The 14,914-nt window shown below is 38.6% G+C and overlaps 1 protein-coding gene across 1 annotated transcript in view; it reads left to right on the top strand.

Annotated features, from left to right (window-relative positions):
* The first annotated feature begins 1,099 nt into the window (after nucleotides 1-1,099).
* Nucleotides 1,100-14,914, top strand: part of KCNQ5 (potassium voltage-gated channel subfamily Q member 5) — an 87,798-nt gene continuing 73,983 nt past the window's right edge. Inside the window, exon 1 of the mRNA XM_066179683.1 lies at nucleotides 1,100-1,167. The gene's annotated coding sequence lies outside the window, so the exon portion shown is untranslated. The remainder of the gene's footprint in view (nucleotides 1,168-14,914) is intronic.

The following is a 14,914-nucleotide window of genomic DNA, read 5'->3' as shown; positions in this document are numbered from 1 at the left end:
TGTGGGTTGAAAAAAGCCTCTGTGAGTCTTCCAGTCCAACCTCCTGCTCAAAGCAGAGCTCACTTCAAAGTCAGACCAAAAGGCCAACTTGGCCCTTTTCAGCCAAGTTCTTCAATCTTTGGGGGCAGAGGTTTCACAGTGTGGTGCCTTGACCCTGTGCCCACCAAAGCCTCCCTGTCATTCCCTTTTCTCAGCTGGATGGAGGAGAAAAAGTATAAGGAAAGGCTCATGGGTTAAGATAAGGGCAGGGAGGGATATGTATCTGCATTAATTACAATATCTATTAATTACAATATCTATAGATGTGGGTTAGAACATCAGCTAATGTGTCCCAGCAATTCAGAGAAAAGTCAGAGGCCTGATCTTTGTTGGTTGTCTCATTGTGAAGCATGACTGAGAAGTGTTTTAAGAAGGAATTTAGCCAAACATTGGTAGAATCAATTATTACTGGGTGCTGATTAGTCAGTTCATGATACTGTGGGTAAAATGAACTTCTTCAGTGGATTGTATGATACTAAATTTGTTCCCAGAATAGATCCTGTTCATTGCGAGCAGTGATGCCATGGCTCTACCTCTCACTTCGGGTAGTTTATACATGAAGTCTGTGCTCAGAAGGAGGTTGTTTCAGATGGACAGATAGGTGCAATATGTAACTTAGCTCTTTGGCAAGCTCGTGCAGAAGGTATTTGTGGTCAGTTGTGGGGGAAATGATTTTTCAGACCTGGGAAGCAACCGTCCCACTGGAGATCTTTCTTTTAAGACACTTCGATTATCTGGACTGCATAAAGATACAGGGTTGTGATACAAATAGTAACATCTGTGTATTTTGGGTCATCTTCCCAAGAAAATCTTGTCTCTGAATTCTAGCAGTGCTGCTTAGAAATACATAGATTTAATAACAGGCTATTATTCGAATGTCTTTAATGAGCTAAGTTAAGTGATAGCTGTATTCCCCTCTACTAATGAAGACTGTGCAGAGATGGTCTTCTATTAATGCTGGTGAAGTGCAATCAATATAAATACTGGGTCAGGGTACTGTAAAATATTAACAATTATTAATATTCTTTCTTTTTCAGTTTTCTCCTTGTGTTTGGTTGCTTGATTTTGTCCGTGTTTTCTACTATTCCTGAACACACAAAACTTGCCTCTGGTTGTCTCTTCATTTTGGTAAGTGAAAATTCTAAATACAAGACAGTTGTGTTACAGATTCCAGTTACAGATACTTTCCTATACAATCAAATAATCTCCCTCACCATGGAGGAAGTAATATAATATGATAACTGAGCATTTTAAAAAATCAGACTTTTCCTCAGAATGATGAAAAAATTATAAAATAGAGGATTCCACCATCTTTTTGTATAAGAACAAGTCAGATGGTAAGGCAGTGCTAATAGAGTATGGAACTGCATCCCTTTCTTTGCTTGAGAACTACTGTGGTTTATAACTGAGACATTTTCTACTGCAGTTTGGCAGTGACTGAGCATGAAAGACCTTTGATATTGCTGCTGTCATTTATAAAGTCAGTATGTAGTAAGAGGCACTTAAAATAGGAATTAATTTTGGTATCTTAGATACGGATATGGGCTAGCTATTGGGAGAAACTGACATTTTACTAGCAGTTGCTGCAGTAGGATGTGGTAGTTTCATTATTTCTTCATAATACATGCTTTTGTACTATGTTTACCTCTCCTTTTTCCCTTCTGAGGTAAATGAAAAGGGCTTTAATCCCTAAAAGTGCTTAACACTTTTCATGCATTGTATGGACGCCACTTTATTCATCTGCTTCTTGATGGGCCATTTAGTTCTGCAAGTGACGGCCTAAGGATAGGCAGAGTAGTGAATATTAAAGCGTCAGCACGTACCCAGAGTTACCATGGTTATTTCAGTTCCATGTACTCAGCAGACTGTGGCTTGTTAAGTAGCACCTGAGGTGAAGTAACTGTTGACAAATGCCAACATTCTAATTGTCATCACTGTATATATCCAAAAGCTCTGGTCTTCAGAACAGTTTCCTAATTATGGCATGAGCAGGCTGATAAGCATGATTATGTTGTGTGCTATGTCTTAACAGCATGATGGGCCACTGCATCAAATAGCTGAACTAAATGTCCAGAGCTGGCTAGGTGCAGGTATGTGGTGTTCTGCTCCATTGTATGGTTTCTTAGCAGGACTAACTAGGGAGAACCAGGCTAAATGTTGCATTTTTCTTCCTAGCCATAGCAGTGCTTTTCCTTTCTCTGAAGAAAAGATCAGGTGGCATTAAAGCAGCTAAAAATGGTCCAATTTAAACCTACACTTATACCTAGACCCACTATTGACAAATCTGAACAATACTTGGTAAATGGAAGTTTGTTTGAATGTTCTGCAGCTAGTTATATTATTGTAACTGGTACCCTAATTGCTAAGATTTTTTGATATACAAAACAGGAAAATCTGACTAGTCTGAAAATACTCTATTTGTAATATAAGGTGCTTTTGTGTCAAGTAATCCGTTCTCCTGTATACTTATGCAAATTTTTTGCAGAAATGCCATTTGTTCTGACATAAAATATACATTTCCCATGAGCCACATATTAGTTGATTGTGTTGGTACTGCTGATTCCTCAGCTGGCTGGTTCCCTGTGCTGTGACAGGGGTCTCACGGGAGCCACAATGTGCAGGAGCTCTGTGAAGGCCTGGCCTTGCTCCCAGCACTGGGCAGAGGTGTGGTGAGCTCTGATTGCTGGTACACCAGTCCTTGGAGAGGTGTCCATCAGCTGAGCAGAACTGCACAGTGACTGCTGGGGCAAACTTTAGTGGTTTCTGCCGCTGTGGCTTCAAAGATGAGCTTTGTCCATCTTAACTGCCTATGTACATCCCATGGCATCCTCTGAACATGGAATAGACCTTAAGGAGGAAGAGGGATTCTTGAAGCATCAATACTAGCCTCATCCAGCATTTCTATACCATAGCCTACTTTGTTCAGCAAACCGTTGAGCAGGAATAAACCTAGTGATGACAAATTTTGCATCTCCTGCTGTGGGTCTCTAATGGAGAAAAATATAAACACAGCAAAGTATGAAGTTCCAGATGCAGGCTAAAGGTGACTGCTTTATGCAGTTTGCTGATGCATGGTTTGTTCCTTCTCTACATACTGAATCATTAGCTGATATTAACAATGTTATCAAAACAGACTTTTGCAACTGCAAACTAAGAGGAAAATACATTCCTACATTAACTCAGGAGCAGTTGTTTTGGCTGTGCCGTCACCTAACTGCAGTCACTGGAGCTTTCACAACCTTTTCCTTCCAGTGATTCACACAGCTTTTCCAAATGTGTCATTTAGTAAGACAGCTGAACTAACTATTAGATCTGGTTTATTACTTTCTGTGCTTTGTGCTTGAAATAGAAGATATATGTTTATTTTCTAATGAAGTACCATACAAATATAACAATCCATAGAGCTGCCTGCTGGGTTTCTGTGAACTGTTTGTTTTGCAGATTTATTCCAGATGGTCTCCTCTACATCCATGTTAATTGGCTAAAAAGCTAATGTAATGCTCCTTCAACTTAATACCTGAGCTGCTGCGTGCACTGGCACCTGTGGCTTTTGACATATTGCAGCTATTCACAATTACACGGGGAGATTAAGGAGGCAAGTGTAGATGAGCTGAGCAAACCTTTTCCTCCTCTTCAGAAAGGCCAGAGGAGCTGAGAAGATTATTCTTCTCCAATCAGTCAATTCCATTTATCTGCCTGAGCCATGTCTTACAAGGGAGCAGAGACTATATCTCCTAATCGCTGCATCCCAAATACTCTCTCAGAAACATGCATCAACGTGTGATAGCTCAAAGCAAATCATTGTTTAGGAAAGCAGTAATAGCTGAGGGCTTCTGAGCTTCAGCAGAGGTTAATGGACTCATCTGAGCTGCAAACCTGCCCTGCTGTGTTGTGTTGGACCCAACTTCAATTCTGGCATCCACACAAGTACTACTGTGTTCCAATGCATCTTCTCCTTATCAGGAAACCTGTCAAGGAAAACGCCTCTGATATTTGCATTTTATGCTTAAAATTAAAGTCATGCAGATAAGTTAAGTGCATGTTACATATGGTAATGCTGGATTGTTGCATCAGTAATTAATTTGGTTAGATTTGTGTCCAGAAATAATAAGAGTAACCAGGAAGAGAGCATCAGATAAAATTCCTTATACCCACAATGATAATTATGCTTTAGCCTCATCTGTGCACACAACTTCTGGCACTTGAGCTGTGGCAGTGATATATCCCAGACAGGCAGTAGAATAAAAATCTACTTCAGCATCAAAATAAACCACAAGCAGCTTAAGAATCTAACTAACCCAGCAAGAAAATAATCTTTGATGTATTGCTGATCTACGAGTACATTTGCTAGCACTTTATCAAATAATAAACACAAGGAGAGTAAAACTGAGGCTGTGAAGGCAAAGTCAAATCTTTTGGGGAAGATAGCCAAGAAGGAATATTATCTGGAACTGGAGGTCATTCACTCTCTTGCCCAAATTCTCTATATTTAAGGTTCATTTTCAACTAAAGCTGAAAGTTATGTGAATTTCTGGTTCACTCCTGTGTGTTTGCAGTCAATGCAAGAAAATTGTTAAAATAATTTGAGTTGACCCAGGAAGATAAGACAAATTGAGAAGTAAAAAAATGGTCCTGGATCAGTTTAAATGCTTCATTTGACCTGGCATAAAATTTTGTTTGTGTATTTGTGTATTCTAAATATTTTAGAATTTTTGGCTTAAAACTCAGGTTGAGGTTGTAGGAAACCAAATTTCATTTTTATTTGAAGTGAAAAAGCATCCCTTTTTTTGTAATTTTAATTTTTTAATCAAGATGGTTGGATCAAAAAATGCAAGTGAATTTCTGCAGGACTGGTTTTATCAAACCTGTTTTGTGGTTTTCTCTGAAAATTGCTGGTGTAGAAAGCTGTACCCAGATTTGTAGAGTAAAGGCCTCTGAAAATGTACTCTGGGAACACATTCTTCAGGCAGAAATAGCTCCCAAACATAAAAGCAAACAGCGTGCACGGGATGAAGCTGGTTTCTCCGTGTACTGTGGTCACTTACATGAACCCAAAAGGAGAGTCTGCCAAGTGCTTCTAGCAATTAATATCTTTCCAGGATTTTTTTCTCTTAATATTTTTTGTGTAAAAGAAAGAGGATACATATTGATCTAAAAACACGGGGTATAGCTACCCCATAGTAGGTAAGCATATACTCAATTTGTCTCTGCTCTAGGAATTAAGTCCATCCACGTGAATGTAATCATACAAATCCAGTACAGCATTGTAAAGCTAGCCAGAATGGATTTTAAAAGGGAGATGGATAGTGCTCAATTTTAGAAAAAAAAATAGCATTTTTCAGTTTAGATTATATCAGCACTTGAATCCTCTTGCCATGTTTCGATAAAAGACCACCAGACCTGACAAAGGACTTAATGATGGCTCTATAGGACCAGCTATCAAGGCACAAAAAGAAAAAATGATCTTGAAATATTCATTTCTAACAACAGTAAGGTATAGACCATATTACTGGAATTTTGTTGAGTCTTCTGAGAAAAATAGATTACTTGATCCCTGACTTAAAAATCAGTGAGTTTGTCAAAATTCAAGATCAGTATTTCTCAAGAAATATTGATTTCTATTGTTTTATTTTCCAAATCAAATCTTAGCTTTGAAATTTCAGAAACCCTCATAGAAATCTCTGAAAAATTACATTATCCATACAGCACTGATGTTATCAAAGACAGAATAAGAGAGGGAAATATAATGTTGATAAGGTCAAAACCTTCATGTTTTCAGTCTTGTTTGGATTCATGTACACTAATATTATAATAACATGAGCAAAAAAAAATTCAACCATTTCATAATAAACTACCTGTTAGCCTTGAAAATATTCTTAACATACAAAAATGAACATTTTCACATCTTTTCTCTTTAAATTGATGCTCTCCTATTATGTATGCAGATTTGACCAAGTCAGAGCTGACTGTTGTTACGAAATTTTGGACAAGAGTTCATCACTACTGATTGTGAATCTTTGTGTAGAAACTGAACAGACTTCCCACTGGAAATTTAAATGCTGGATGCACTTTGCTGAAATTAAAAGTTATTACAAGGAAGTCTGACAGAAAGCAAAAATGTAAATTAAAAGATGGAGTTATTATAAACAATGACTGTCCTCAAAGCTTAATTCTTTTCTCAGAGGGCACTTCCAACCAACCAGCAAAGCTCTCTAATGAACAGGTACACAGTGTAGCTATGGAGAGAGAGATGAAAGTAACCACAAAAATTATTTCCTAACAACAGAACACAGCACTGCACATAAAACTCTTGAGATATCTATATATTGTCAGCAGAAGGTATCTCTATGAGGTCAACAATGCTGATGGTGGTAAGTACACTTCAACAGATCGGAGAATAAAGATGTGTCAATCCTGACATAAGCCTATTATCGATATGGTTCTGGGATTGATTATATTGTTACCAATGTTTTGTCCTTTCTTTTCTTTTATTCTTCTGGATTAAACAGAAATTACCTTTGTAAAGAAAAGATTGAAAATCACACATTGAACAGAATCATTTTCTACTGTAATTAAAATTGCAATATATTAGGTTCTACTAGGAAAGTTTAAATGGGTTTGATGACCAAAGAAGCGTAAAACTGAATATGTGATCTACAATCAGGGAGAAAAATAATCTGATAACTGAATTACTTGAAGAAGATAACTATGTTATCTTCAACTTGTTATCCTCAAGTGCTACAGCATTCATCAGCAAATGCAGTAGAAGGCAAGAGAGATTTTGTCATTGCCACAGCAGAACTACCAATCAGTTGTGTTTAACAAGAAATGTGCATTTAATGTGCAATGTTAGGATCACTGGAGTTGCCACAAGTCAGTGGCTGCTGGATGAAATGCCATCCACAAAATTATTTTCCATTCCTCTGAATGAACAGGGCATGTATAGGGAAATGGGTGGTAATGTGCAGTGAAGAAAGATGAATGGAAATAGCAAAACCAGAAGCAGTGATAAATGTAACAAGTTCATGACCTAGTACAATTTTAATATTAAAATGATAAACCTGTAGTAAGAAAGCCAGTGCTGAATTTCTGAATAGGTACATTACACCAATTTATCTTATTGTTATCAGTTCCTGTGTAAGAGCTGTTACTTAGCTTATCTTGTTGACGACATTGTATGGCTATATGCAGAGAGTCAGGAGAGAAGATATTGATACTGAGAACAATCTGTTTCTGATTCCCTTTGTTTCCTAAAACAAAGGGAATATTCAAAGGTGGCAATTATATTAAAAGAGAATTTTATCCAGTCTTTCAAGGGGCCACTTTCTCTGGAGAACACAGAATCTCTAGGAGGATTTTGAGATTAAGAGTGGAAAACAGGGAGGATTAGATGTCAGTGATGGTGTGGCAGGCTTCAGATTAATAAAGATATAATTCTTTGAGGAAGGGAAAGCATATCTCCTTTTAGGCTGATCAACACGTGCTAAAAACCCAAACCAGCTGTCCTGGACTCCTTTAAGGACAAGTGAGCAACATGCCTTACACAACTGCACTTCCCATGACATGTCTTCTTTCTTGTTGTATCACTCAAAGTGATAACAAGGCAGCATGGGAAATCACCTCCAAGGAATAAGTGTAATATTTTCTGCAGATGTAGATTTTTAATAGTTTATGCTAGATCCTGCAGTATTGAATTTTACTGGCTTCATGCCAGAGTTTGGTATGGACATCAAGAGCTACCTTGTTAAAACAGGCAAGAAACAGTTTAGATTGGAACAGTAAAAATGGATAGATATGAAGCTCTCTATCAGAAATTCATACCTGACCTTTGTCAGGGAAGTCTTGATTTGCCAAATGGAAATGCAGAATATGTGCCCAGAGGAAAGCCAAAGTACATGGTTAAAAATAACATGTAAGGAAAAAATTCTACAAAACATTAAATGTCAAAGGGAAAAGAGTGTGGAAGAAGGCAGCACATCAGCGATATGAAAGCTGTTTAGAAATCTAGGGAAAATCCAGCATCTGAGTAACACTGAAAAGCTGCAAACCACTCTCTCTTTCCAGAGACGTGACAAAGCGCATGAAGACACAGCTTGCTGCAGTTGAAATGTGAACTTTCCTTAAGTGACAGGAGAAATCTGTTCACAAGATTCAGTTTAAAAACTCTGAATTCAGGCAAATGTCCAGCACACAGCTGGATAAACACATTATGGAATGGATGAGCAACAAGCTCACAGGTTGAGCGCAAGGGGTTACAATGAATGGGGTGACATCAGACTGGTGACCTGTCACTAGTGGAGTCTCACAGGGCTCCATCATAGGCCCTGTGCTCTTCAAAATCTTCATAAATGACTTGGAGGCAGGACTGGAAAGGGATACTGGGCAAGTTTGCAGATGATGCAAAACAGTGAGGAGCCATTGACTCCCTCAAAGTCAGGAAGGCCCTGCAGAGAGACCTTGACAAATCCAAGGGCTGGGTAACCACCAACCACACGAAGTTCAACAAGGGAAAATGCCGGATTCTGCACCTGGGATGGGTAACCCTGGGTGTATGGACAGACTGGGGAATGGGATGCTGGAAAGCAGTGCCAGAGGAAAGGACCTATGGGTCCTGGTTGATGGCAGGTTGAACATGAATCAGCAGTGCCCTGGCAGCCAGGAGGACCAACTCTGTCCTGGGGTACATAAGGCCCAGCATCACCAGCCGGGCAAGGGAGGGGATTGTCCCGCTCTGCTCTGCACTAGGGCAGCCTCACCTCCAGTGCTGGGGGCAGTTTTGGGTGCCACAATATAGGAAAAATATTAAACTATTAAAGAGTGTCCAAAGGAGGGGAATGGAGATGATGAAGGGCCTTGAGGGGAAGCTGCATGAGGAGCAGCTGAGGGCACTGGGTCTGTTCAGCTTGGAGAAGAAGAGGCTGAGTGGACAACTCATTGCTGTTACAGCTTCCTTGTGAGGGGAAGAGGAGAGGCAGGCACAGATCTCTTCTCTGTGGTGCCCAGTGACAGGACCCAAGGGAATGGCCTGAAGTTCTGTCAGAGGAGGTTTAGATTGGATATTAGAAAAAGTTTCCTCACCCAGAGGGTGGCTGGGCACTGGAACAGGCTCCCCAGGACAGTGGCCACAGCACCAGCCTGACAGAGTTCAAGAAGTGTTTGGACAATGCTCTGAGATACATGGTGTGACTCTTGGTGGGGGTGCTGTGCAGGGCCAAGAGTTGTACTCATTGATCCTTGTGGGTCCCTTCCAACTCAGCTTGTTCTTCGATTTTGTGATTCTGTGAAATAAGTATTGAAATACAGGCAAAAACAAACTAATCTGTAAGAATCCAGAGTAGACATAATGAAAAAATCCACCTAAAGCGAAGGTGATGGTAAACACACAGACACACAGTGGAACTAAATTCAGTCGTGAGGACCCTGAGTTGTGAGTGATTTTGCAAAATAAGTACTGGCCATTTTAGATTTTTAGGCTTCCATGAAGGAAAGGGTGTATGTCATGGACAGGACAATAATAATAACTTTGGTATCACATCTGAACCAGACAGGAATTGGCTAATTGTATCATATGAAGATATGATCACAGGATATGTATGGCTCACAAAGATATATATATGTTTTCTTTTTCCAAGACACCAAAATTCCATAAGCCTGGAAAAATGTAATAGGAAAAACTGCAAAACAGTCGGTGAATGGCATGATGTGTGAAACACAGGACCTGGTATGCTGGCTCTCAAAATCCAGTTATTTGACTAAAAAAAGGGGGACCAAGTCAACTTTTTCACAGAACTTAAGGAACTGAATAAAAATATTGTGACCAAATATTTGTCCAAGCAGCAGAAATGTTTGGTGAGCTGATATTTTTGAGAAACTAAATGAGTGAACAGGATTTTGGCTGGTTTGGTTGAGTGCCTACCAAGACCAGTTTGTGAAAAGTTGCAAACTGTCTGAAAACACTTTCTTAACATTGTTTTCTGAAAATTTTTGGTACTGGTAGCATTTCAGTATGCATCAACTGAGATGTGCTTAGGTCTTCCAGTGGTTAAAACATGCACAGATGAACACCTAGGGAAACTCTCTTAATGAGCTTTGATAATTGGGAAATTGCAAGAAATGATTTTAAAGAGAACACTGCAGATATCATTTGCAGAATCTCCAGCATTTAACAGCTCCAAACATGCTAAGGCCAAAGAATAAAAGAATGAACATGCTGTCCTGCACAGCAGGACAGCATGTCAGAGGTTATCACCTAATTCACATGCATGTGATCAGCCATAACAATTAGCCTAAACCCCCTGCATCGATACAAAATCAATATGGATGCCATGGCATAAAAGGATTCAGAGTTCTGATGCCCATTTTACACTTGTTTTGAACAGAGAAAAGATACAAAATTCTTCACAAACACTTCAAAAGGAAAATTTTGGATCTGTGTTGCTACAGAGACATATGCTTGAATGTCTGCCTCTAATGTGACATCAGAAATGTGACTACAGCAGAAAAAAATGCATGAAGAAATCGCAAAGTGTGAAGGCCTGGGTACAGCTGTACAGAGCTTCTTGGTTTTCAATACGAGGATAAATTTAAAACCAAAATTAGACCATTTACCGCTGATATCTCACTAAAGAGAAAGAAAATCTGAACAAGCACAGAGAACAGTAAAAAAAGTTTTTGAAAGTAGAAAATTATTCGATAATGTGAATTTTATGCTATCATCTCCTTTAAGGAATTCTCTTGGATGTGTAATTGCACCTGACACATAACCAAATGGTATGTCACAAAGCAGTGAGTGCAAATGGCTGGATAACACTATGTTTAAAGGTGATGCAGTATCTGGGAAAGAGCAGGACGGACATGGAGAGGTCAGTGTTTCCCATTGCCCTTTTCCTTGTTTGAAAGAGGGTATTCAGTGATCATCAGAGTGTCCCTGAAAGAACCATGTCCACCAGAAGGAGCTTTGGGATCTGTTTGCCCACATGTACAAATTGCAAATTGCCCACCTGGTGATGGCAGTAACCACAATGGCCAGTGCAGCCCTGTGGCATTCGTTCCTCTGGCACCAGCAGGTCCTCAGCTGTTGGCCCCTGATGGTGATGGGGAGTGAGTCTGCTGGTCTGGGGAGGCAGAGGATGCTGAGGAAGGTTAGCACAGTTTCAGTGGTAAGGATTGTACATTGTGTCTGATATGGTAAATACTTGTCTTTATAAGAGATTATGAAAAACAAAAATAAATGGCATCTATGTAATTCTGGTTCTGGGTTGCACTCTCTGATTCAAAACTGGTTTTATTTGAAATAAAAAAATCACAGCTTTTTTTCTGTTGCAAAGGAATAAAAAAGAAGCATGACTGATAGGTGCCATATCAGGTATAAACACTAAAAGCTAAAAGGGAGTTGGATAGCAGAAGTCACAAATATAACATGTAGACTAAGCATATAACTAAGATTTTAATATTATGTCAATAGATTTGTAGCTGTGTAGTTGAGTAAAAGGCACAAAACTGATTTCACAATCATCCTCTTTTAATGTAGAATCTATATGGAAATTCTTAATCATAATATGGAAAGTCAAGTGCACTACAATTATCACATCCATTATAAAACTGATACATGATAAAAAGGTGCATAAATTTAACTTCATGCTTATTGTGCATTGCACTGGGAGCTGAAGTGAAGTCTCTGGTTGTGATTTATATGCCACTAATAGGTTCTATTCTGGGTTATGTTTTCAGATTTATGGCTGTCTCTCCCTCTGTTCAGCTGCAGTTGGAAAAAATTAAAACATTAGTTTCTTAAGTGTATTTACGCACACGTAGATATGCTTGTTAGCTATTTAGATGAAAGATCTCCCCTTGTTAGTGCTGAACCAGGAATAACACAAGTGTCTTCAGGTTTGCTATTATTTTAAACTATGAGGCATGCACATATTCTTACCTGCTTGTGTTCATCTGGAAAATGACCAGTATAACACAATCACCTGTAGTCCTACACCAGCTTCTGCATCATAACTGTTTAAAACCCAGAAGTTTGTCAAGTTTCATTGAGACAGAGCAGTATTGTCCTTCCCCTCACATCCCAATGGCATATCTTTAAAGTGTACAGGCCAGCTTTAGGGCTTAATATCTGGAATCAGTAGAGGGGGGGGTTTTGGCTTTAGAGACAGATGTTGTTGATAAGGTGAGGTGTTCTGTTCTTGTCTTAATTGAATGATAAAACAATCTCATCCTCTTTGCCTATGAGTAATAAAGCATTGCTATTTGGATAGGATCAGGTATTCATGTGTCACCATAAAGATATTTCAGCAGCTGGTGACATACTTAAACCAGTCAGCCGTAAATTTAAGTATGAGAACATGTTTACTCTCCCTCCTTTCAAAATTATTTGGAAACACTGGACTTGACTGTTTATGAGATTTTAGGGAAGAGAGGATATATCCCAAGCAGTATCAGATGACATTGTTCCTTGTGTTCTGCTGTTGTGTTAGTGTAGCGAGGCTCACTGATTTACACCAGATGAGGATCTGCAGTACAGTTACACTGCAGAGATGTTGTCTTCAGAAGGGAAACACTTGTGGCCATACTAAAGCTTATTTCAGAGGTTTCATTTGGTCTGTTCTTGTCCATTTCTCTGACTTCTGACAATGCCGTTTGTAAATACAGTTCTCCAATGAGCTCAAGGCAGGCAGCTCTTCACTTCAGTCTGCACCTCTGTTGTTCTGCTTCATTATCCTTTAGAATAATTAAAATCACCATTTCTGTACAAGAATTAAAATTAAAGTAAGAGCAGAGACATTGTCTTGTGGGTGGATTTCTTATATCCAAACCTCAGCTCATTTACACATTGCAAAATAACCAGAAGCATCCTAGATCAGCAGAGTGCTCAACTTTGGTCATTTTCGTATTGCAAAAATGCCTCTAAGGCACCTGATTCATCCTCAGCAAATTATTTTCAGTTTTAATAAGCAGTTATGTCAAAGAGTGAGAAAGCTACTATATGAACTGTTCTTGCTGTTAAAATGTTATGCTTAGGGAAACCCTTATCATTAAAAACTCCCTGAGAAGTATAATAATGTAAACAATTTCAACAAATCATGTATGCTAATTGGATAAGAGGGATAAAAAAGGTGGGGGAAGTGCTGGATTGTACAAAGTATGCTTGATTTGCCTAATCACAACCTTGCTGATTAGAGTCCTCCTGGACCTTTTATTAACAGAAACCTTGCTCTGGATGACCTCTTATTTTCATTTCCTGCCATTTGTGTGACCCTTGTTGTTCCAGTGGTGTGACAACCCAGGCTCGCACAGACATAAAGATCTTCAGTACACTGCTAGCCAAAAGCAACTGAACCTTGTCAGCCCACGTGTGTCAGGCTTGCTTCTCTTGCATGTGCATGGTTCCCCTTGACAACTGGAGTTGCATGTGCAGAAACATTTCAGAAGGAAAAGCTCATCAGTTTGAATGAACTGTGCTTTGAGAAGGAAGAAAAACTTTCTTCTGTCTGAACCACCAATGCATCTGCCATAGTGGTTACTGGGAGGTGCTAACTTTGAGCTTGTACAGCCAAAAAAGTGACAGATTTTGGTAAGCCTGGTGTAAGGCCAAATGCAGCTGTGATTGGAAAGGGATAACAAGATCCGGAAAAAGCAAGAAATGGCAAAGGCCAATGCACCTCTGCTCTACCTAGGAAGGGAAGAAGGGTTAGGTTTCCAGTAAATCTTAACTTGCTCATCAGTTCAAATGCAGCCTTGCTTGATTTTGAAGAGGGCCAGATTCATAAACAGTGTAAGATTTTCCCACTTTGATGTAAATGTTGTTTCGCATTCTCGTAAGTTATTCAAAAATAATGACATTCCATTATATTATATGTAGGACAGAGATACTTGGAATGCATCATTTCTTCAGTCTACAAAGCACAAAGTCGAATGATTTATTCCATCACATGCCTTTCTAATTATGTTCTGTTTCAATTGCTAAGGAACTGAACCCAAGTTATTTCAAAGCCTAGATTTACGCTTAAGTCGGCAATAAGCCTTCTAAATAAAATATATAGAAATTAAAATCCTGATCTTGTTTGGGATGCATCCTTCCAATTTTTGCCCATGGAAGACCAAGAATCTTGTAACTTTACAGCTGCCATAAGAAAAGATAATGTCATTTCCTGGCCTGTATAAACCCTGAGAGAGATTTGCCTTAACATTTTGACTGAGTGCCCTGACTACTAAAACATTACTTTTTTACACAGTAGTGTGGAATTCTTTGTCTCTCTCTGGTTTTGCCCTGAACCAATCCAAAATAAAACAAAGCTATTGAGCGTGCTACTATGAAGAGTTCTGTTTCAAAGCATTACAATTTTTTGGAAAATCCTTTCCCTTTAGACTTTATTATATTTTATATTTATTCCCTTCAAAGTCATCTTTTATTTGAGGAAGTAGGAGTCATTAGGATATAAAGATCAGTTTGAAACATCACTATTTCAGTACGTGCAAAAATAAGTGTGAAACCCTATCGACATTTTCTTCAGTGTCTTTTCTTTTATTAAAACTTATAGCATACTTTAAAATCTACAGCAACTTGTTATGGGTGAAAGAAAATCATACATAATATTTTTAAAGCCAGCAGTTCTTTTAGCATCCCAGTGCACACAAATGTATTAACTGTATTTGAGCTCAATATAACTACAGTTGTTATATTGTTTAAGTAGCAAAAAAAAAAAAAAAAAAAAGTTTAAGTAGAAACCTTAATTAATTTTGAGACAATGTAACCATACATAAATATGTAATGGTTCTAGAAATAGTAACTTTTTCTCTTACCCCATCCACCAAAAAAAATAATTTGAGAAAATTTTTTTTTCTCTTTTTCTCTCCCAAAATATACATA

This window comes from Chamaea fasciata, unplaced genomic scaffold (genome assembly GCF_029207755.1).
Source record: "Chamaea fasciata isolate MVZ Bird 193981 ecotype frontalis unplaced genomic scaffold, bChaFas1.0.hap1 SCAF_3, whole genome shotgun sequence".
Lineage (NCBI taxonomy): Eukaryota > Metazoa > Chordata > Aves > Passeriformes > Sylviidae > Chamaea > Chamaea fasciata.
Note: the sequence above shows the minus strand (reverse complement) of the source record. Positions and strands in the feature narration are given on the sequence as shown.